The sequence below is a fragment of the Carica papaya genome, chromosome 7 (assembly GCF_054855325.1).
Source record: "Carica papaya isolate Zhongbai chromosome 7, ASM5485532v1, whole genome shotgun sequence".
NCBI lineage: Eukaryota > Viridiplantae > Streptophyta > Magnoliopsida > Brassicales > Caricaceae > Carica > Carica papaya.
In genome coordinates, this window is record NC_142315.1 from 15,563,164 (window position 1) to 15,589,221 (window position 26,058).

Here is a 26,058-nt window from a genome sequence, read left to right on the forward strand (position 1 = left end):
AAGTATTGTTGACCATTCTAAGAAGCCATAGGGAATGGTTCACATATATCCGTATGAATAAATTCTAATACGCCCATAGTGCTGTTGGCACCCAATCTCCTGATGTTTGTTTGTTTTTCCTTGATACAATTAACACACATGTTAAAATCTACAAAATCAAGGGTATCAAGAATTCCATCTGACACAAGTCTCTCCATTCTCCTTTTGGAGATATGACCTAATCGCCTATGCCATAATGAGACAGAATTCTCACTAGTCAATTTTTTCTTTACACCTCGTATACTCACATGCAATGATTCACTAAAAGAAGCAACTCTATCAAACAAATAAAGATCATCATGACCTGATAAAGAACTGGTACCAATCAACTTTGAATCATGAAAAAAGACTAAATTTTTTATTTTTAACAGAACAAGAATAATCAAATTCTATCTCAATGACGGTACAACATAAGTCTCATTCAAATCTAAATAATAACCAGTTCTTAACAATAATCTGAATGTGGTAATTGCCTTAACTTCTACTAATTTGTCATCGCTAACATAAATAAATCTAGCATCTTCACTTGGTTTTCAGCAACTTAAGTAACCATGCATAGACACAATGATCTGAGTTGTTGCACCAGAATCTATCCACCATGTGTGTCTAAGTACTGAAGTTAATTTGACCTTAGAACAAATAGAGTAAAGAAATATATCTTTCTTTGTATGTCATGTGTGATAGTTAATGCATTGCTTCTTCTGCTAACTTGGAGCTTTACAAAAGAAGCATACATCTTCATTTTGTACGTTCTATTGTTTCTTCTATGGTGTTGGAACTGCAACATGCTTATCCTTTTTTTTCTTCTTATTTATGTTGTCCTTTGAGACCATGGCTAAGTGAGTACTCTCTGTCTTCTCATGCTTCATCCTTTTCTCCTCCTGAACATAGTGAGAGATTAGCTCATTAAGGGACCAGGAGTCCTTCTGACAATTGTAGCTCACTTTAAACTAAGTAAACTGTGGCGGAAGAGATATCAAAACCAACTGTAGTAGTAGTTCTTCTGATAATTCTAGTTGTAGTGCCTTGAGTTTGGAATGAATATGAGATATTTCCATAATGTACTCCTATATATTTCCTTTTCCTTTATATCTCATGGAAACAAGGTTCGCCAACAATGTATGTGACATCCCGACACCTGATGAGGTAAAAGGGAGTTTAATAATATAATATATATGAGTGCATAAAAATAAACAAATATATATGCAGCAAAAAATATTATCCCTTACAATAAAATTTGAGTTTCAAATTTACATCTGAGATCAAGAAAATGGCTGCAAAAATACATATATACAAAAGTTTATGAAGAGCTACTTCTTCCATTATAAGTGTGTTTCATCAGAGTGTAGATAGATAATGCACTCAAAATCCTCTTAAAGATCCGAGAACGGGTCCAAACAAGCTTCAATGGGTAACTCAGCGAGCGAATCATCACTTCCATCATCTAAAGGGGGACATTGATGGGGGTGAGTTCCAAATAACTCAGTATGTCAAATAGTATTTAAACTATACTACTAAGATTTTCAAAGGTTATTTATTTTTCAAGCATTAACATTATCATATAAACAAGTGACTTACCTCTAAGACTTGTTGCAGAATAGGTTCATTTGAAATATTGAGAAAACATTTAATTTTCTTTTAAACTAATTCAGAAGCATCAATATTTAGCATCAATATTTAAATCATAGCAGGAAGTAAAGACAAAGCAATGCAACATACAAGAGTCAATTATACAATAAGGTAATGTAACAGAAACTAGTTAAATCAACTAAAAGCATGACAATGTCATGACAGAACAACGTAAAACATATTTGTTTCAAGAGAAACTACTAAAGCATGGGAATAAATCAACTGTTCTAGTCGTGTCATCGAGTGGTTGAGTTTTATTTACATCTTTTACAGATCTTCGCGTGAAACTGTTCTAATCTATATTAGCTGAGGTTAGAAAGATTCCCAACTACCACTGTGAATAGGCAAACAGATTCATTTTAGTATCACATATTTCACAAATCAGATAAGATTAATGACCACAGTTGTGCATCGCTGCTATGACCCATATAGATCAAGTCGCAAATCCACTCTCATTAGAGGGAAGGCCAATACCATTCGTAAAGAGTGGTTCACCAACATATTCAGATATAGAAGCAGAAACCCTCTCAGTGATAATAGTCAAATGAATTTTTTATTTTTATTTTTATTTTTATTGATTTCAATTCACAGATAATTTTGAATTTAAAACCCATGGGGGATTCTAGCCTAAAAGGGCCTTAATACCCGGACTTCACCACTGGGTCACCTTCTCGAGTCAAGACTCAATAAAGTGACCCTCTCCACCATCACCTAAGGGTAAGGCAAAGGGTCAAATCTGCATATACTTCAAGTGTCATCAAATGTTCGATTAAACATGCATTTCATTTTTAAAGAACACTAACAACATATATATTCATTCATATAATTGATAAACCATGTTTTAAATTCATGCATCAAGACAAATCGAAAATCACTTATTAATTATCTAGAAATTTCACTTAGAAATGTATGAGAAAATATTTAAAAAGTCCCTTACCGAAACCTTTAATGCTTTTCGAATTCCTACAGAAAAAAGATGGAAAGATTGTTTTGTGCCTCATTAATCATAAAAAGAAATCCTAACTCTCGGTCTCCCACATAAATTTTCTCTAGAAATTACGAATGGATGAATGTATGAAGTGAAAGAGAAGAAATTCTTGTTAAATAGATCTTCTAGGCAAACGGGAGTTGTGGGATTGCATGGGTGATCAACGACAGTCGATCGACCAAGTAGTCGACTGGCCACCACATGCGGCGTGCATGCGCGCCTCATGGTGGCCATGCACGCTTGGTTGGGTTGACAAGACAGACGGACAAGATGGCTCGTCCATCAATCGATCACAGCAAATGACCGCACTTGGAGCCCCATGCACTGTAGGATGACAAGACAGCCTACGCAACATACTAGCTCGCGCAGGCGTGCACAGGTAGCCTGACATGATAGCCAGTGCATGCGTGCAAGCATGTGCTCACGCTATCACATCCATGACATGACAGCCCAACATGTGCAGCTGGCGTGCGAGCACGATCATGCGAGCACGTGGGCTCACAGGCCGTTTTCACGAGTGTGCGGGGTTTTTTCTCACCGCGTTTTCATTTTATATTTTTCTTTCATTTTTCTTGAAATTTTTGAATAATTTTAGTGCAAAATAATTAAAAATAAACAATAAAAAATAAAATAAATAATTTTAAAAATTAAAAATTAAATAAACCCAAGCGAAATAAATTCTGAATACAAACTAAAATTTAAAATTAACATCAAAGGTCGTAACACACTAAAACATGGCATTTGAACACAGAGGTTTTGGGGTGTTACAGTGTAGTAGCTTCGGCCTTCTTATTCTTGACGAAACATTTCTCGAGGTTCTTAAGGAAACCCCTAGCTGTAGTGGTCTTATCGGATATAATGCCTTGAAAATCTACTGGAGTGGCATGTTTCATTATCATTAGACTTATATGGTTTGATCAGTCCCACCTATCAAACTCTCTCTTATTATCAAAAGGTACTCTTAACAATAAGCAGATCGGGTTGATTGACTCATAAGGCAACGTCCAAATCCATTACTCCAAGAACAAGTACATTCTCTTTTCATACCTTGAAGTTTGTGTCATTTAACATTTGGACAGAATTAACACTCGTAGAAATATTTGTAGCAAAACTGGGAACTGAACAGAGAACAAACAATAACTAGTCAATCAATACTCACATAAAATTTTAAACCAAAAACAATAATAATGAATTTAAATAAAGATAAATCTCATCTTAAGATACTAGATACTCCATTAACATTATCTTTGGATAGAATATTAACTTGTGAGTGAGATCTTGACATAGTAATTAAATACTGATAATAAAAATACGTCAAACAATAAATTTACTTTTGGACTAATTTATAAATCACATGCAAAACTGAATAACTATCTTCTCTTTATTACCATAAGTAGAAATGCAATCATGTTAAATATTATCATTCTTTTGGACCAATTAATATTTGCATGAATCACACCCAAACAATCGCTTACATTTGAAAATAAATTAACTTAACACAAGAGAGATTGCTTTGGTGATATATTGTGTAAATTGGTTTATTTCAAAATTATACCAAATTTATTATGTATAAGGAAGAAAAATATCCTTAAAAATTAAAAATAAATTCAATTAATTTTTTTAATTTTTTTTGTCTAGTAGTTGACCGTTGATCGGTCAAATTGTTTCTGGACCAGTTTGGCCTAGCCCGAACCTATTTGCGCTTTGGGCCCAAGGAAACGTTAACCTCCCCTCCTCTTTCTTTTCTTTTATTTTTCTTTCTTCTTTTTCCTTGTTTGTTTTGGGCCGCAACCCATGGCCCAAACAATTTCACAGCCCATTTAGGTCTACGACCTGGAGACCAAATCAAAAGAAAAACCCTTAATTTCTTTTCTTTTGGTCTTCTTATTCCTCGTGCACGCCCAGGGGAAAGGGGACCTTTTGGCTACCACCTATCAAGCCCTCCCCATGCCCTCCCCACGACTATCTAGGTCACGACTTCCTTATCAACGTGATCCTAGGACCATGTCGGTCCAATCGATGCCACTTTTGGCTACTGATCCCTTTCCTCCTATTGGCTTTTCATTTCTTCTTCTTCTTCTTGTGCAACGACTTCAGTAGTCGCTTCTTCCTTCCTCATCATGACTAAAAGGTCACAGCATGAAGACTTACTATCGCGCCTCACCACTTGTGGTCACAGTTATGAGCTGATCAACCTCTTCAAAACAAATCTCATTTGTTTTTTTAAAAATTATCCAAAAAAAAAAGATATGAAAAATACAAAAAAAAAACATAAAAGAAGAAAATTTCAAAAAACCAAATTTTATTGAAACCAGTAACAAATCAGAAAAAAAAATTTCCAATCTCAAAGATTGATATGAGCTGGCTCTGAAACTACTTGTAGGGATTTCAAAATAAACTTGAAGTGAATCTAAAACATACTCATATTGAATAATTGATATTAGATCTGTAAACAGAAGCGTACTTGAATCCATAGTGGAAGAAATACGTCTTGCGGTAGGTCTTCCAAATCAATACATTGGTCCTTTAGAGATTTTAGACTCTCTCTTTTCTGGTGATAAGATGATAGAAGAGTAAAACACTAATGTATGATTTGAGGACCATAACTCTCTATTTATATCCTCAAGTTTTTGTTATTTCCAATTTTACCTATCACAAAATCAAAAATTACGCTTTTGATCTTTGCATATAAAATAAAGTCCATACTTTAATTTAATGCATTACGGCCCAAAATACTTTTAATCATACTAGATCACTTGAACAGGCCCACTTAAATTTAATAGTCTTTTCTGCACAATAAATGCACATATAAGCCCACACGGTTGATTAAAACTCAATCGGGACTTCTATTTCTATAACGTCTAATGATCTAATCCGTACAGTACTTCCACAAGTAAGGATCATCCCAAGCATAATATCTAGCCTCTTTCTTGATTCTCTCTCTTTACTCTGGACAACCCATCTGCAAGTGTATTAGTAACTAAACAGTTAATGATATTAGCGTACCATGGTGTTGATTAATAAACTGAGAAGAGATACTCATTCGAAAAATCATCTTTTAGTGGCAATGGCTCTTCACTTAGTGGTAGACATCTGAGGTGGTCGAAAACGAGATTCTTTAAACCCTCTTTATCCCATATTTCCAAGTCAAACTCCTATAGCATGAGTATCCATCATATTAGTCTCGGTTTTGCCTCTATTTTTTAGTAAATACTTAAAAGCTGCATGGTCTGAAACACAATCACTTTAGTACTGAGCAAATAAGAACAATTTTTTTCCAAGGAAAATACGATAGCCAAAAGTTCCTTTTCTATGCTTGACTAATTAATCTGAGCATTGTCAAGAGTTCTTGAGGCATAGTAGATCACATGAGGGTCCCTACCTATCCTTTACCCAAGGACTATACCCATGGCTTGGTTACTAGCATCACATATAATCTCAAAAGGCAACTCCCAATTTTGTGGCTGTATGATTGGTGTTGACACCAACTTCCCCTTGAGTATATCAAATGCCTCCTTGCAGGATGCATCAGATTTGAACACCACTTCTTTTTGCAACAGTTGGTATAGAGGTTGGGTAATCTTGGAGAAGTCTTTGATGAAGCATCAATAGAACCCTGCATGTCCAAGAAAATATCACATTTCTCATACACTCACGGGGTAAAGTAGGAATTTAATCACATCAATCTTTGCCTTGTCTATCTCTATTCTTTTTTAAGACACCATATATCATAAGATTTATCCCTAATCTACCATAAAATGGCATTTTTTATTGTTTAAAATAATGTTACACTCAAGGCACAGCTTAAGTACTTTTGTGAGGTTGATGAGGCATTCATCAAAGGAATTACCATGGACCGTGAAATCATCCATAAATACCTCTATTATACTCTCCACAAATCAAAAGAAATTACTGACCATGCACCTCTGGAATGATGTTGGGGCATTACAGAGGTTGAATGACATCCTCCTGTAGGCAAAAATGCCAAATAGACAAGTGAAAGTTGTCTTTTCTTGATCTTCGGGGGCCACAAAGATTTGGTAAAAACCTGAATAACCATTAATACAACAGTAATGTGTTCGGTTGGCCAAACGTTCCAGCATCTGATCAATGGAATGAAGGGGGAAGTGATTTATTTTTGTTGATGCATTTATTTTTTTGTAGTCTATACAAACCTTCTAGCCATTCTGTACTCTAATGGATACCATGGTACTCACTGTCATGGTTTTCAACCACTACTCATGTTTTCTTTAGCACCACCTACAATGGGCTTACCCATTTACTGTCTGAAATCATATAGATTACTCCAACATCAAGAAATTTTAAGATTTTTTTCTTCATAACCTCTATCATGAGTGGGTTCAAGCATCTCTGAGCTTGTCTACTCGGTTTGTTTTTGTCTTCCAGTAGTATCTTATGCATGCACATAGAAGGTGATATCCCCTTTATATCAGCTATGGTTTATCCAACTACTTCCTTATGCTCCCAAAGCACTCTAATTAACTTGTCATCATATTTTATTCTGCTTAATTTATTGGAAATTATTACCAAAAAGGTCTCTCTTTCTCCCAATAATACATACTTTAGATGTTCGTGCAATGGTTTCAACTCAAACTTCGATGCCTATAAAATAGAAGATGAAAGCTGCATGTGAGAAATAAGGAGATCAATATTTGGTGATTACCCTTTAGTAGTTTAAGCGCCTCCAATTCGAACACTGTTTCTTGCATATTCCTCTCAACAAAAAAATCTTCTTCTAAAGTCCTTAAGTTATCCACATTCAAATCATTACAAACCATAACGTTTAACTCATCATCATGGCATCATAATAAATCACTAGGGTATTTCATGGCATCATAAATATTAAATTTTACAACTTTTCCATCGAACTCCATGGTGAGGGTATCATCTTGTACATCTATCTTTGTCTTGGTTGTATTAAGGAAAGGCCTATTTAGCGAAATATTAGAAGAGATAGAGGATTTTTCATCTTCCATGTATAATAATAAAAGTCAACTGGGAAAATAATATTGTCTAGTTGGACCAGTACAACCTCTAGAACCCCCTCAAAGTAGACAACTGACCTATCAATTAGTTGGATGATGACACCAGCTTTTTTCAATGGACCAATATTTAGCTTAGAATAAATAGACAATGGCATTACATTTATTAAGGCTCCTAAATCACACAAGGCCTTCTTTATACCTAAGGTATCTATTTTGCAAGAGATAGCAAACATATATGGGTCCTTGCACTTGGGGGTAGTTTTCTCTAAATTATAGCTGAGACATTCTCCCCCATACTTACTTTTTCATTATAGCTCAACTTCTTTTTGTCGGTGCATAGTTCTTTTAAAAATTTGGCATACTAAGATACCTATTTAATTACATCAAGTAAAGAGATGTTTACTTCAAACTTGTAAAAGGTTTTCAAGATTTCTTTATCATTCTTCTCTTTCTTTGATTTTGCAAACCTTTCTAGGAAAGGTAGACTGATTGTAAATGGCGTTGGCTGTTCAGAATCGGGCTTTGTTCTAGCTTTGTGCTTTTTCATAAGCCTTGCCCAAAGGTCACCTGACGAGAATTTTTTAATAGCTCTTTGACACTTCACAGTGTGACAGCACTCACATTGGGTCTTGGGTTTACTTCTGTTTGAGATGGCAATTTCCCTTGGGATTCCAACTTACTCATGGACATTGCTAACTAGTTTACTTGTGTTACTCATGGAGGTGTCGATTGTTGTTGTAGAGATGGTTTTGGTTGGTACTATTGGAAGTTTTGTTCTCTTACTCCATAATTGAAGTTAGGATGATCCCTCCATCTTGGGTTATAAATGTTGGAGAAAAAATCATATTTTTTTGTGGTTAGTTTGGGAATTCTCCTATCGCATTAACATCTTGTTGGTCATCTTCTTGCAGTGTAGGGCACATGTTCGTAGGATGTCCAAAATGTGCACAAATTCCACAGACTAAGTTTGCTGAGTGTTACCTGTAACCATGTTTTGTACCAAAGTGTTTAGTTGTGAAATTTGAGATTCAATAGAAGATATACTTACCTTGTTCATCCTTCTTGAAGTGTCTCGTGTGGTTCCAAATTATTGTGAATTGGCAGCCATAATTGCTATAAGATCTTTAGCATGTCGAGGCATCTTATTCACTATGCCTCTGCCACTAGTTGTGCCTAACATCCTTCTTTTTGTGGGCAGCAATCCTCCATAGAAGTAGTGTATGAGGGACTGTTCTGAGATATCATGTTGTGAGCAGCTTGCGCATAGTCTCTTAAATCTTTTCCAATAATAATGGAGACTCTCTTAGTCTTTTTGCTTGATTCTGCATATCTCCCTCCTCATCCTAATAACTCTAGAAATAGGGAAAAATTTGTCTAAGAATAACTTCACCATGTATGTCTATGTGGTGATTGAGTTAGAATGCAAGTAGAATAATCGATCCTTAGCTGCATCATCCAAAGAAAAGGGGAATGCCCTCAGTTTAATCTATTTTTTAGTCACTACTTGTAGTTTCATGCTTGAGCACACGACATAGAATTTTTTTGAGGTGTTTATATGAGTTTTCATTCTCCAATCCTTAAAACTTGGGCAGCAAGTGAATCACCCATATTTTAGTTCAAATGTTATGTCCATATTCAAATAAGTGATGTAGAGAGGCTGTTGATTTATAGGCAATGCTACCAGCTCTCTCAATGTGCACTCATCGGCCATCTATCCCGTTTCTGCTTCAGGTTCGGTAGTTATATTGTTATTTTCAAAAACTGTATCTTACTAACACGCTTTCTTTTTTAGCTTAGTATGTTTTCTTAAGCTTTTGGTAGTCTTATCAATTTTTGGGTCGTAAAGAAAAATTTCATCACAATCAGACCTGATCATAAAAAGAAAATAATTAAATTGTTTATCTTAACTCCCCGGTAATGATGCTAAAATTTGATGGATGTTGAATCTATCAAAAATAAATTTCTATTCAAATGACAAAGTACTATTGCAGCTATGGTGAGTAGGGTCGAGTCCATAGGGAATTGAGAACCAATATTCTTTTATGGCCAGTGATAAAAGAAAAAGTTGGGAGGTTTTATTTTGTGACAAAGCGATTAAATAATTTAGCAAACCTTAAAGCAATTAGAGCAAAAAATAATTCAGTAAAATAATGAAGTAAAATCAGTTATGAATGAGTTCTAGCTAAAGAAGTAATATCGGTTTCAACTTACAGGATTGATCATTGATGCAAAGATAATTCTTACCAACTTTCAATAAATCGATTCTAGTTGTTAGAGATGCTTCTATAAATCAGTCATTTCTTAATCCTATATTAACCAAGAGATGTTCGTTGATTAACCTTTACTAATAAACAACAATGGAGACGCTCCTAGAATTTAGTTTACTAACAGTATTAAAAAGTAAAAAGACCTGATTATAACTAACAAACTCAACAGTGCAGTTCATTCAAATTAGATTTTATATCCTCTTAGTGTGACACTAATTTACCACTAGCATCAAGACAATCTGAACAATTACAGATTAAGAAATCTTGAATGACAATATGCTATCATGCTACATGAACAACAACACTGTTGAACCGATAATAAATAATAATGTTTGTATGGCAACAAGATATAAAAATACTGAAGTTAAATAAGAATAAAACAAAACAATTCAATCTCATAATCCTGAAGCTGAAACTTCAATTCAATCTCTAACAAGAAATTGTAACATTTAGCCTCTCATGTTGAGCATAACACACCAGCAAATTATTGTAGGATCAACTAAAGAAACTATAGAAAAGACAATTGAGAAGGACGAAGTCTGCTTGCTATTTTCAGTCTAATGTTCTTTTCTGTTTTGCTTCCTATTTAAAAGCCGAGGGTGGATTAGGGTTTCCCTTGTGGAGATAGAGATTTCTTTGATGATTTCGGCCACTCTTTCTATTTTTTAAAATTGCTCCTGCTTTATTCAGTTTCCCACTTCTAAGTAAAAATGGTACTCTCTTTGAATTTAAAGGAATGTCAAAACACCAGTATATGCTGCTACCGCTAGAGTACAAGCCTTGCCAAAAGCTTGACCATGCACGAATTGGTCTCTACTACCACTGCTAAGGTGCAACTCCTGCCTAAGGCTTGAGCATTTGTAACGACTCTGTGCGCTAAATCAATTCTACTACACTATTTTTGAGATATTGAATCCTATCTTCTCACCTGCATTAAAAATTAGTAAAATTCCTTAAGTTAGGCAATAAATTACTCAAATATACACCCAATCTAAGTAATAAAAGTTACATTTATGCACACTATCATTTTCTGTTGAATGAAGAAAGAAAAACCTCTTAAATATTTAAATTTGGGACTATAATCCCTTAAAAAGACACATGAAAAAGCACATGCTTTCATTATTTCTAATATGACCCCTCATCATATTAGAAATAACAATTTAGTCTTTACACATTAAATTCATGATAATTTGATACATTTAGTTAATTATCAACTTTATTAGACCACCTATTAAATTAACTATACTTTATGATAGTAATAGACATTAAATCACATATGTGTGCCCATATATTGGAATTGTTTCCACTTGGGCCACATATGTTGCCTTGTAAATGTGTACAACCTTATAAGCTCAAAAGTTTGCTATCATATAAGGTATTATGAATAATCTCATCCATTGACTATATTGATATAGGTTTAAAGGAATTTTCATCACATTTAACGTAACTAAATTCACCAATAGTCACACATATCAATATAATCAAATGACATAGATCAATCATATATGTGTAGCATGGAAATTACACGTAACGTGATCCAAGCATACCTGTTTTCAACTTGTCCTATTTTAAACTTTATTGAGATCAAACTTTAACACAATAAAATAGAGTATGAATAAACTAAATATTTTATTTCTAAAGAAAATATCTAAATACCTAAAATGTGTATGTGTCTATGATATGGAATAGAGCAATAAAACACACACAAATAAACTCCCATTATACTAGAACATTCTCAAATGATATTACACCTATATGAGTAGTGTGCTCATAAAAGACTTTCAGTATTAATCCCTTAATAAGCGAATCCGCAATCATGGAGTTTGTCCCAATGTACTCTATAGGAATTTATCCACTCTGCGCCCTTCCTTTAACAACTAGGAACTTTATGTAAATATATTTTGACTGAATTGGGCTCCTATTATTATTGGGATATAGAACTGTTGAGTTATTGTCACAATATAACTTTAGTAGTTTTTTAATACCACTAAGATGCACAACAAAATTTTACAACCATAATCTATTATTAGATGCCTTATAACATGCTACAAATTTAGTTACCATGGTGGAAGAAGGTATAAGTGTTTGTTTAGCACTTTTTCGGGAAATGGCTCCTCTAGTCAACATATAAATATATCCTTAAGTGGATCTCTTACTATCTTGACATCCAGCATAATCAGAATTCAAATACCCAATAATTTTTAAATGATCTAACCTCTTGTATAGGAGCGTGTAACTCTTAGTTCTTTGTAAGTATCTCATAGCCCTTTTAGCTGCTTTCTAGTGATCTGTCCTATTGTTATTTAAATATCTACCTATCATCAAACAATGAATGTTATGTCTTGACGTGTATAAACCCGAATATACATTAGACTCCCAACTGCTGAAGGATAGGGAATCTTCTGCATTTCTTTAACGTTAAGGTCATTCTTAGGACACTGATTGCGACTGAATTTATCTCTCTTAGCGATAGGGGTACCTCTTGGTTTACAATCTTTCATAACATATCTTTTAAGCACCTTTTCTATTAACTCTTTTGAGATAATCCAAGAATACCCCGAGAGTGATACTGGTGTATCTGAATTCCTAAAACAAATGAAACTTCACCAAGACCTTTCATCCCAAAATTCTTTGATAGAAATTTCTTAGTCTCATGTAATATTTCCTTATTATTAGCAACAAGAATATGTCGTCAACATACCAAACAAGAGATATATACCTACTCCCACTGAACTTGTGATGCACATAATCTTTAACAAAATTTCTCTCAAAACCAAATGAGATAACTATTTAATGAAATTTATGGTACTATTGACGAGAAGCCTATTTGAGTCCATTAATGGATTTTCTTAATTTACAAACAACTATTTATGGGTCACCAGACACAAACTTTTCTAGTTGCACCAAATAAATTGCTTCATCAATGTCACCATTGAGAAACATTATTTTAATATCCATATGATGTAACTCAAGATTAAAATGTGTAACAAGAGCCATGATTGTCTTAAAAGAGTCTTTCAATGAAACCAAAGGAATGGCTCTTTGTAATCATTGCTTTCCTTTTGGGTAAAAAGTCTCTTTATAATCAATGCCTTCCTTTTGAGTAAAGCCTTTAGCTATAAGACGAGCTTTATATCTTTCCACATTACCTTATGAACCCCTCTTAGTCTTAAATATCTATTTGTAACCAATGGGTTTCTTACCTTTAGATAATGGGAGAACATACTTAATTTTCTGACTGAGTTGGTTTTCAACTTCAGCTTTAAAATTTTTAAACATGTCTACTGACTCTGACTTTTTATAAATAAGATATAGGTACCCATAACATGAGTAATCATCTATGAATAATATAAAATATCGTTAACCATTCTAAGAAGACGAAGGAAATGGGCCATAAATATCATTATGTATCAATTCTAAGCCATCTGAGGAAATCTATTGGCACCTAATCTATTTTGTTTGATATGCTTTTTTTTTATGCACTCAACATAGACTCTAAGTCTAAAATATCAAATGAATTTAAGATACCTTCTTACACAAGTCGTTCAATTTTATATTTGGATATGTGACCCGAACACTTATGTCATAGCTTGGTTGAGTTATCATTAATATATAGCTTATGTTTAGTACCACATGAATCCACATGTAAGGTTTTATTATATAATGCAATAGTATCAAATAAATATAGGTTGTCAAATGTACTTAATGAACCACTTCCAAATGTGCTAGAATTGAATGAAAGAGTAAACTGATTATTTCCAAAGGAATAATAGTAATCGGATTTGTCAAATAAGGAAATAGAAATCAAATTACACCTAAATGACGGTACAACAAAAGTATCTTTCAAATCTAGATAACATGTTGTTCCTAATAACAACCTAAAATGCCCTGTTGCTTCAACTTCCACTTATTTATCATCACCCACATAGATGTATCTTTTAGCACCAATTGGCTTTCGACAACTCAAGCAATCCTGCATAGAAACACTAATGGGAGTAGTAGCACCAAAATCTAACCACCAAGTGTTTCTAGGTACAGAAGCTAAATTAACCTCATAACATACCAAATTAAGAAATGTACCTTTCTTTGTACGCCAAGGGTGATATTTGGCACAATCCTTCTTTACATGTCTGGGCTTTCTACAAAAGAAACATGTTTTTTCTTCTTTGGGTTTCTTTTGCCCAGGACTATCAGCATCTTCATAATCCTTCTTTCTCTTTTTCCCCTTATTTTTAGAGGTGTTAGCCAGATGAGCACTTTGAGTTTTCTCTTGCTTCAACCTATCTTTCTCTTATATATAATATGAAATGAGATCATTGAGAGTCCATTTCTCCTTTTGACAATTATAATTGACTTTGAATTGACTATATTTTGTAAGAAGTGATATTAATACTAAATGCACGAGTAAGTCTTCAAACAACTCGAGCTTTAGTATGTTAAGTTTTAAAGCAGTATGAGATATCTCCATGATATACTCCTGAAATTTTCCTTACATGTAGACTTTATTGAAATCAAGCTAGCTAAAAGCGTACTTGTTTCAGCCTTATTGTTTTTTTGCAAAACGTTTCTCAATTTCAACAAGGAACTCACTGACATTAGTAATCTTATCAAATATTGCCCTTTAAAGGCTTCCAAAATGTCGTGCTTAATCATTATTAGACTTAAGCGATTAGAGCATTCCCACTTTTCAAAGTATCTTCTAGCATTAGAAGTACTTTTAGTCTTAAGAAGAGAGGGTTGCCCAGTTTGAAATACAAGATCTAGATCCATGCAGCCTAGAATGATTAACACATTCTTTTTTCAATCCTTAAAATTTGACCCATTAAGTATGGGAATATTATTTGCATTAACAGACACAATAGTAACAAACATGATTGTTGTATAAAGAACTAATAAAATAAGCATATATGTTCACATAACATGCAAAATAATTAATCTTTAAATTTTAAATAATTATTGAATACATCTCAAGATACCTAGCACAACACTAATATCAAGCCTTAAGACAGTAATATCAACTTGTAAGTGGTACTCTTAGTATAGTGATCAAATGTTAATAATAAATCCTGTCAGATAATAAGCTTATCTTTGGACCAACTTATTATTCACTTGAAAACCTTATAATTATTACACATTCATCACTACAAAAGTCTATGCAATTCGGAAAAAGTTACCCTTCTTTTGGGCTAGCTAACACCCGCATGAATAAAAAATTATAATATTTTCTATAAGTAATCTCACAAGAGACCGGTCACTTTGGCAACATCATCTTTCAATTAGTTATATTAGATGTTAGACAAACCTAATAAATTATAAAGATGTATAAAAAATTATTTATTTAAATTACATCCAGTGTTGTTGCATCAAAGATGCTACTACAATATCCAAAATTGTTTTATGTGTATATACATGACATTTCACATGCAATATATAATATCTGAATTATTCTTAAATGTGAGCAATACTAAAAGAATCATAGGCATGTTATTATGTTTCAAATCAAAATATAATATATAATATATTATTATATACATTACCATAATAAATAATATATTATTATTACAATATATATATTATATGTACATCAACAATTACATATGTATATATAAATAAGTGGGCCATGAATAATTAAATTATCAATCACATAATGGTGATAGCGTGCTCTATGCCCATTTCGTGCTCTCATGCATAGTGTGCTGCAATATTGTGATGGCGTGCTCTATGCCCATTTCGTGCTCTCATGCATAGTGTGCTGCAATATTGTGATGTCTTTTTTTTATTCGATTTAATCAATTCTAATATTAGTGCAATACAATTTCGGAAGTCTCTTGGGACATTGCAAAAAAAATTTGTGATGTAACACCAACATTGGAATTTCTCAATTTGGAATGTATGGGAATGTATATTATATCTCACGCTTATAAAACATGAACCCTAATCCCAAATTCAATCTTAATCTTTAATTCAGTATTTCTCAAAGCATCAACAATGGAGTGGCTCTGATACCACTTGTTGTTTTTAAATAAATATTTAGAACACAGAATAACTCTCCATGTCAATTCAATAAGAACAAAAGAAAAGAAAATAATAGAAACATACCTTAATCCATTGTGAAACTGACTGTTTGTAATGGTTAGGATTTGATTATTTCAATTTAAAATAATCTTAGAGTCTATAAGTTTTTATGTTGAAAGGAGAAAAAAAAATCTTGACTATTTAAATTAGGGACCATAACCCCTTAAAAAGACACATAAAAAGGCACATACTTTCATTCTTTCTAATTTGTCCCCTCACCGAATTAGAAATAATAATTTAGTCTCTACATATTAAATATATGATAATTTGATAATTTAAAATTAATTATCAACTTTATTAGACTATGTGATATTTCAAATGTCAATTAAGGCATAAGGGTGTCAGATACAGAAACAGATTACGAGTGTATAATAGTTAAATGTATAATGTTGAACAATTTATTACAAATCCCTTACAAAATATATGAGTTTCCAATTACATATATATAACTGAGGCCATAAGTGTCAAAAAAATACAAAATATCAAAATACAAAATATCAAAATACAAAATATCAAAATACAAAAAGGTCAATTCTATCATTACGTAAAAGAACTCATCAGACCGCAGGACAAGTAATGAACTCAAAAAGGTTTATGGATCCATGGGATCCTCAAAAACTTCAAGGGGTAGGTTAACGATCGGTTCTTCACTATCTTCCTCATTTAGAGGGGGGGCATGGAAAGCGGTGAGTTCCATATACTCAATAAGAAAAATAATATTTAAATAAAATCATAAGATTTTAAAAAATAAATTAATGGTATCATCATTACTTATCATTAAGAGTCATCTCAAAGTCTTTTATTATGAAAATAATTTATTTTATTAAAAAAATCATCAGTTCATCTTATCATATCAATACATGCTAAAAATAAAAAAAAATCAAATAAATCATGATATGCACTATTTTTCATGTCATTTTTTGCGAAATTGTTCTGACTTTCATCTACTGAGGCTAATATGGATTCCCGACTACTCATGTGGAATGACCAATTCATTTCATTTATGATAGCAATTTGTGACTTGCCAAACCAATAACAAATTTACAGCTTGTTAAACCAACAGCACATTTACAGCTCGCCAAACTATGACACGATCTATGACCATAGTTGTTCTCACCACAGTGGTCCTATATGTTAATTATGACCACAGCCGTACTTCACCAAATGTGACCCCAACAATCATATCGCGTAACTACTCTCGTCAGAGGGTGTACACCGTCATCCACAAGGAGCTGCAAGCCCAGCTAGCCTGTTGCGAGCCCACCGCACAAATGGCACACGAATAGGGCGCATGGAGAGCCATGCCCATCTATGTGCGATGGGGAACACACGCAGACCGCGGCTCGCACCCGGCACGGACGGGACATGTGCATAGTGTGCACGTCCTGTGCTGGTCGTGCGCGTGCACGTGCAAGCAGCGTGCAGAGCCCACGCAAGCGGGACCTTTTCCGCAGGCATTCCCGTGGGATTTTCTGCCTATTTCTTCGTTTTTCTTGAAATTTATTTAATTAATAAATATAATATAATTTTTATTACGATAAAATAGAATAATAAATTTTAAGAATTATTCAATAAAAATACAAAATTTAGAATACGAAATATGATATTCGTCCGAAAAAATAAAATTACATAATATTAAGGAGTTTAAATGGGCTTAGAGCCCGAATAAATAGGAGTTCACATTACAAATTAAGCGCAAAGATTTTCAGGGTGTTATATTCCCCCTACCTTAAAAACTTTGGTCCCACAAATTTGTCATGAATAGGTCTGGAAACTTCTCTCTCATCTCGCTCTCTAACTCCCACGTCGCCTCTTTTGGAGTGTGGTGTTGCCACTGCACCATCTCTATGAAGATCTTCTTGTTGCGCAAAATCTTGTTGGTCTAACCAAAGATTTCTACGGGGAGTTCCTCTCATGTCATATCAACTTGAACTTGCATCTCTTGGTGAGGAATGATCTGAGGACTAAGATCGTACCTTTTGAGCATGAAAACATGGAAAACATCATGTAGACCTGCAAACTCTCAAGGTAGAGCAAGGCAATACGCCACGGTTCCAACATGTTCCACGATCTGAAAAGGTCCTACATAATGGGGGCTCAACTTTCCCTTCTTATCGAACCACATTTTTTCTTTATAAGGGAATATCTTAAGGAAAACTTGATCACCGACTGCAAATTCCAAAGGTCTCCTGCGGTTATCAGTGTAACCTTTCTAGCAACTTTGGGTGGTGGCTAAGTTCCTTCGGATGATAGCAACCTTCTCGATAATTTCCTGGATGAAATCGAGTCTCAAACGATGCTGATTCCCGACTTCGTTCCAATAAGTGGGAGGATGATAGGGCCTACCATACAGGGGTTCATACGGAGTAATAACAATGCTGGAATGATTACTATTATTATAAGCAAACTAATATAGGAAAAGATGCTCATACCAGTTATCATCAAAGTCGATGATGCAAGTGCACAACACGTCTTCCAACATCTGAATAGTGCTGAAGTACAATCCAAAACTAAGTGCTTCTTGGAAATTATCCCAAAAATAGGAGGTGAATCGAGGATCTCGATCGGACACAATGGATGAGGAGACACCATGGAGTCCAATAATTTCGTAGATGTATAGGTGGACTAATCTGCTGGTGGAATCTGTGGTTCTAAAGGGTAGGAAGTGAACAGTCTTGCTCAACTTATAAACAATGACCCATATGGCATTACGATTGAAAATGGTCCTAGGCAGGCTAGTGATAAAGTCCATGGTTACATCCTACCACTTCCATTCCAGAATAGGGAGGCCTTGCAACAAACTGCTAGGTCCCTAGTATTTTGCCTTAACTCATTAATAAGGCATAGGGAGATATAATCGACAATGTCCTTTATTCTAGGCCACCAATATTGATGCTTCAGGTCCTGGTACATCTTGGTGCTTCCGGGGTGGATGGACAGTTTGGAGGCATGGGCAGCCTTGAGAACGTTCGTCCTGACAGCGACTGGGACCCATATACAATCCTAAAATCTGTACAATCTGTCATCCATGAGCCTGAAATCAGAAAATTTGTCAAAAGTAAACTTACTCAAATTTTTTGATATCTTCTGGGTCTGTGGATGAGCTTCCTAAATCTTCATAAAAAGATAAGATAAAGCTCATATTTGGGTGAGGTAGGCACCGTTGCCATACTGGTTGAGGCGGAATGCCTGCATAGCATCAACTAGTTTCTAACTAGAGACTATGGTTTAGGCCAACACATCGGACTCATTTTGGCTCAGTGCATCTACGACCACATTATCTCTACCAGGGTAGTAGATGATCTTATAGTCGAAATCCTTCAGGAGGTCCATCCAACATCTCTGTCTCATGTTTATTTCCCTTTACAAAAGTATATATTTCAAAATTTTGTGGTCAGTATAGATTTCAAATGTGACATGATAACCTCTGACAACACACCTAAATCAGATGAGTGCAAGAAGCGAAAAAGTGTAGATAAGCTTTCGGGAAACGAGAGAAAGCAATTATGAGGTAACGATACTCCAAGTTACTCCGTTCCCGACCAAGTATTGAACAACGAGGCTGAATCCATTAAACACGATTCCTGGCCTAGGAAGAAACGACACTAGAAGGTACCAAAAACTCGGAGGGTAACAGGCCTTACTGCCAAGGAACAACTCGGTCGAAAATCCTGACCCAAGAAGAAAGCCCAAATGTAGTATGGGTTTGGGTACCCATGGAGTACACATGCATTACAATGCACTTATATGATACTTGGCCCGTACATCCACCGGTGTTCCTCGATCCCGTGGTAAGGCAGTCAAGGCAACCTTATACTCTGTAGAAAAACTGGAGGCAGGCAGCCTTCTCAAAGCTGAGATCTGGGAGCCCAAACGTGGGCAAAGAGGCCCACACATGTGTCGGACAAGCAGCCCAGCTCGCACAGTCCCCGAACTTGCATGGACCGCATATACGGCCTCAATTATATATATATAATTCGAAATTCATAAATTTTGTAAAGAATTTGTAATAAATTGCTCCGCAGCATACATTTAACTATTATACACTCGTGACCTTTCCTCTTTCCTCTCCCTTCCGCCGTTGATCTTGTCATTTGAGGGTTCTATTTTCTTTTCCTCTTTTTTTTGTAAATGAAGTTTCTCTATATATTAAAGGATGATTAGATCTCAACCGTCCAAAGAGAGATGAATTCTGGACAATTCAAACTATTATTCCTGGGTCGTTAATGATGACATTGCCAGGGTGGAGGGTCTTCCTATGATCTTGAAGTTTCAAGGGTTTAGTATGCATGACTAGTTTGGAAATAATTATTTAATTTTCAAAAGTGATTATTTTCTCCTTGTGTCATTATGTTCTTTCTGGTTCATGTCTGCTTTTAGGCGTTTAACTAGAATGTCATATAAGGCTTGGATGTACGTTGCTAGATTAGGAGAGATACACCTGAGTTTTCTAGTGACTCTTAGTACTCATTCCAGTTGGTAGAGGTGAGTCTCTCCAGTGGCATTCTAGAACTTACACTGGATGTGTAAGTCTTCTTTTTAAACTCTCGCAAATAGAAACGTGTTTGTTTTAAGGTGTCTCTTAATTCCAAATTTTTTAATACCTATGAGTTCGAAGGTGGTTCCCTGGGTTCCGAACGTTATCTTGGGAATTTCATAGGGTGTTTCTGTTCTCGAGACTTCCCTTTTTTTCAAGTGATTGGGATTCTAAGTTATCCCTAATTAAGTCATATTGCTCTCCTAAGTCCAACAATGGTTGAATAATTCTTTAAAAAAAATCTCAATACAAAATTACTTTTTTTTCTAGGGTCTCTTAAAATATATGTAGTGGGTTTTGAGATTTGTTCTTTTTTTTTTCAACTGGACTTTATTAAGAGTTCCTTTGGTAGGTAGATTAACTATTAACTTGTTGCATGTGGTTATATTTTATTTTAACTCTCATAAAGTTAGGTATTACACATTTGAGTTTCTAAAACTTTCACGTATGGCTTAAGATATGAATCACGTGTTCGTCACCTTATCGATCTCTTCTTATTGGTTCGAATAGTAGTACTTCTTGTGTTAAGGGTCATGGGCCCCCTACGCTTCTGTTGTGCTATTATGATGATATTTATTTTAAGGGTTTATCCTAATGTATTTATATCTATTCACTTTTATGTTTTTCTAAGTGTAGGAGAAGCTTATATTCTTGGACTATCATGATACGGTGTCATTTCAGAAATATGTCCCTAGGAATTTTTTTATTACCATTATTTTTTAATTTTTTTTCTCTTTCTTCCTTCCGAATTCTTATTTAGGAGTAAGATATTTTAAGAGGAGAAGCTTATATTCCTGAGCTATCATGATACGGTGTCATTTCATAAATATGTCTCTAGGAATTTTTTTATTACCATTATTTTTTAATTTTTTTTCTCTTTCTTCCTTCCGAATTCTTATTTAGGAGTAAGGTATTTTAAGATAAAGGGTTTTAATTAGAAGTATCTTGCCTCATTCAGTGGAATGGTTTCTGTTCACCAAACACATGGGATTCAAACTCTTAGGATTTTAACTTCTTTATTATACCCTTTATGTGGAACCCTAATAAGGCCAAGCAAGTAGGGCACCTATCCTTCCTAAAAGAAGTTCCAAAAAGCTTCAAGCTTATCTTGGTCTCACCTATCCTTCCTAAAAGAAGTTCCAAAAAGCTTCAAGGTTATCTTGGTCTCAGATGATTATTTGACCTCCTTAACTGCTTGATATTAGTTTTTTTGTCACGATTGCTATTTCGCTTTAGTCTCTTGTTGGTTTAGGAATGGTTCTCTCATGGTTTACCTACTTGGAAGATTTTCTTTCACCTTGGGGAACTTTCTCACACTTAGAGGGTTTCTTCATTTGGTGAAATCTTCCCCCTTTATGGGATGTTCCAACTCTCATAAATCGAGAGAATTCCATGTCTTCTTAGGGATCTGTTTTATACCTTTATTTATTGGATCATTTCTTCGATAGGCCTATTAAGACTCTCATCATTCGTATTGTCATTTGGTCTATCTGACTATAGTCATTATTTACTAGACATCTCCTATTGTGTTCAAGGTGAAACTATACTTTAATAATTTTTTTTTAAGGACTCCAAGTTATCATTCTTAGCTATAGCCCTTAGATATAAATCTTGTGTTTTTCAAATAATCACTTATTCCCTATTAGTTTAGGATCGGTCTTCTAGGTGTTAATTCCTAGTTGATAACATCTACTTTCGGAGTCTATCTTATCATATCTGTAGAATGTGCGACCTTTTTGTTCCCATTTAGGCGTAAGAAATTATATTCTGGATTCTCATATCAATGATCTAATTGTCAAGACATATCTCCAAGATAGTTCATTTCCTTTAGGAGTTTAACCTAAGAGAAAACAAATCTTTTGTAAAAGATCTTAATAAAATGTTTTTTTTCCTCGAATGTTCCATTATGTTTTAAGGATAAACAGTTATGTCCAATCGATTACTAACATTTAGATTAGGTTAATTTGGATTACCTAAATTCACCAATAGTCCTATTATGTTGAGAAATTTGTTCCAGGGAGGTGGGGTAGCGATATGCTTCATCTCTTATATCACAAGTGAACACCAGTGTCTCATCATACAATGTCGTGAATCATTATCAATGAGGAGAGTTCAATGACACCTCTAACAACGTGGACACAATCACCATAACATAACAATGAAAACCATACGACACAACTAACAGACAGGGCTCACACTCGACCGTATCGGCCACACACACACCCACCCCACTACTCACCTAGTATAGTACTGTATATTACACACTCTTCGGATGAGATCCACCACTTGACCACAATTGGCCACTCACGCACCCGCCCCTCCAAACGTATAACCACCACACCCACATCTGTATAAACTCTCACAGCAAATACAAAGTATTATAAATGTAATTGCATTCATACAAGATCACACAACATATACAATGCACATTATCATCAATAATCTCTCTCATCCAGGTGAAAGGGCTTACATCAATTACATTGACCACAATTCGACCACACATGCACACAATTATCATTGATAAATGAATAAATAGTAATACCTCTTTACAGTACAATATACAATAGCAAATTCATACTTCTCATATATCTTTTTTATCTAATACTCATATCTTGTCTAAACTTCCCTCTTGATAGAGTAATTCGTATAATATATATACATATATATTTCCATATATGTATATATATTTAACTTATTTCTTTCCCTTCCATTGTAGTATATTATATATATACTTCTTATTTCTTTCCTTTCCTTGTATTCTATCTTATTTTGCTTATAAACCTCACATCAAAAATACGCTCTAGGTACAAGGATGTTTTCCTAGGATCCTGTGCTCTGATATTAACTGTGACATCTCTGATTTCTTAGCAGGAAATAGCGGGGTCAACTTACATGAACACAAATCATACACCTAGCATCTCGTATGTTTCCTCAAGTTTACAAAATTTTCATATCATCTATAATATCTCCAATCTCTACATAGAACAAGGGTCAATTTATATCAACAACATTTATAAATGTCATCTTGTATTTATCTTAATGTTTACAAGGTGTCACCTTCCTTTGATGTCAAAATGATCATCAACAAACTACTAAAAATTAAAAAAAAATATCAACAAGGAACTAATTGAGTCTTTAAAGTATGAAAAATAGTCTCAATTCTAACTATTGGCGATTGGCAATTGTTTGAATCTGCTCTTGAGGTTGATTTTCTTGCTCTGCAAAAAGAAGGTATAAAGGGGGTGAGTTCACAACTCTGTAAGAATTATTTACTACTTTTCTCTACCTTGGTAACTAGTACGGTTCTTACACTTCCCCATTCTACATGCCCCATGCTACTCGGGTCAGAGCATAAGCTAATGATGCTTTGGGCTACTGGACTCTCACCATCTAGGGTGCAGCACTCCACCGCTTCGCCTAGCATATCTTAACCAAACCTTTTGCATGGGCTCGCCGTGCGCTTGTATGGTCTAGGGAGGCTTACTTGTTTTATAGACACCTAGTAGAGAGACCCAATCTTGAGTGAAAAAGATACCACGGCTTCTATCTTTTTCAACAAACTCATCACGTAGTAAATCAACAAAGCCCAAAGTTATGTCTCTTTCTCCTTCAAGTTTACATACATTCAGCAAACATACATTATCATTTCCTGTCACACTTTAGATTTTATCTCTGGTATCCCGATGTATCATACCATTCACATCCATTATCAACATAGAAAAATAAATCGATAATTCTACAAACACGTGGATAAAAATCACAAATATACATCAGCACAAATCATTTGTTACCACCACCAGCCGAGCCTCACACAGTCGGCCATAACGACCACGCACACACGTCACCCCACGGTTGACTTAGTATTATACGTTATTGCACACGCTCTTGAGTAATCACCTCTCGACCAAAATGGCCACCCACACACCCACATATGTCAAGAGCACAATAACAATGGTCACAATTGTACTATTTCTGGTACAAAGGGACTCAAAACATGTAATAGCATTCATACCATTTACCATAACTCATATGATGCACATTACCACCCATCATCAACCTATCTCACATGAAAGGGGTACCAAACTCATCTCAACCGTTAATCCGGTCACTCACACACTCCTCCCTCAATGATAACTGATTGAACGGTATACTCATCGACATTATAATCTGTAATACAATGATAAATATCGCAGGTCACTCCTGTTTTTTTTTTTAAACAGAATTCTTTTACTGTTTACTCCCCAGTCAAATGAATACATAATTTCCTGTTTATCTCCTATTTTGATTTATTATTATATTTAACTTTAACCAACCTCTATTGCTGTACTCTTCCTTTTTATTTTCTTAGTTGTATAATTTCCCATGCATTTTCCTTGTCTGCTTTTTGGTGTATCTAATTTTTTTTTCTTTCTATTTCTTCTTAGTTTCTAGGTTGTATGCACTTCTGCCATACAACACTTCTACCTTCTAATTTATTCTTCTGTTCGTATTACTATCCAAATTAATTTTCTGCATTTTATCCATTTATTTCCTGGTGTGCAACGTCTACCCTCTTGTTAATATCATTCCTTACATTTTCTGCAGTTTCCAGGGTTCCCATACAGTCTGTATTGGATGGGTAACTTTGGCCCATTTTGCTCAGTGAGACCCAAGGGTCTCTCCTCTACAGCTGCTATTCTGCCGAAACCCAAAGTAGGGAGAACTAAATAAGCTTCTCTCTTTTTCATCTCCTACTCTATGTTTGGTTTAACTACCCGTCGGTATTTTACTTCCCTAAATCTGATAATATTCGTAGAACCTACCGGGGCTGAAATGTCTCCCTAGGAAACTTAAATCGCGCTTCTGTCACTGGTATCAACATATTTGGCTAAGACAAGAGGTTTGACTCCAGTTTCCACCAATTTTTGCAATTAATTTACTAGTCCTTTGAGCAACTTCAGCTACTCTTCAGTAATTCCCTTCCCTAGAGTAATTATCTTCCTAGATTTTATCGAAGATACTGACTCCTACAGACCAGCTTTGTTCCCAAATTTCCTATGCATGGTACTGACATAAATTCATTTAAGCCAAAACAGAAATTACTCAACTCATCCTTCTTTTATTTCGGGGTCTGTATGTAAGAAAATACTTCTGTGAATCTGTTTCCTACGTATACTAGTTACTGAGATAGATTAAAGAGGTAAATAATCCTTACCTCTTTGGCGTAGAGCAATACAGATGAATCCGGGTATGATCGTCTCTATTCTCTAAGCTAGCCTCACTTCTCGTCGCGACCGCGTTCAGTGTGCGGAATCAATCTCCGATCTTCGGACTTTTGTTGCCTCCCCTGCTTTTGCAAAAATGTGAGATCTGGTTCAGGTCTCACGACCCTTCCTCTTTCCTCTCTCCCGCCGCCTTTTTTCCATCTTGTCATTTTAGGGTTCCATTTTCCTTTCTTTTTAAAAAAACAAAAATGAAGCTTCTTTATATATTAAAGGATAATTACATCTGAACCGTCAAAAAAATGTGAGATTAAAC

The 26,058-nt window shown here is 34.7% G+C and overlaps 1 long non-coding RNA gene across 2 annotated transcripts; it reads right to left on the bottom strand.

The window, feature by feature from the left end:
• Positions 1–369: 369 nt before the first annotated feature.
• Positions 370–26,058, bottom strand: LOC110813845 (uncharacterized). Of its 2 annotated transcripts, none has more exons than XR_015813391.1 (2): positions 25,736–26,058; positions 370–1,177 (listed from the first exon to the last, which is right to left on the bottom strand). It is a non-coding gene; the product is annotated as an uncharacterized LOC110813845 (long non-coding RNA). The 2 variants fall into 2 exon arrangements; XR_015813390.1 differs by lacking the exon at positions 370–1,177 and adding an exon at positions 1,220–1,483.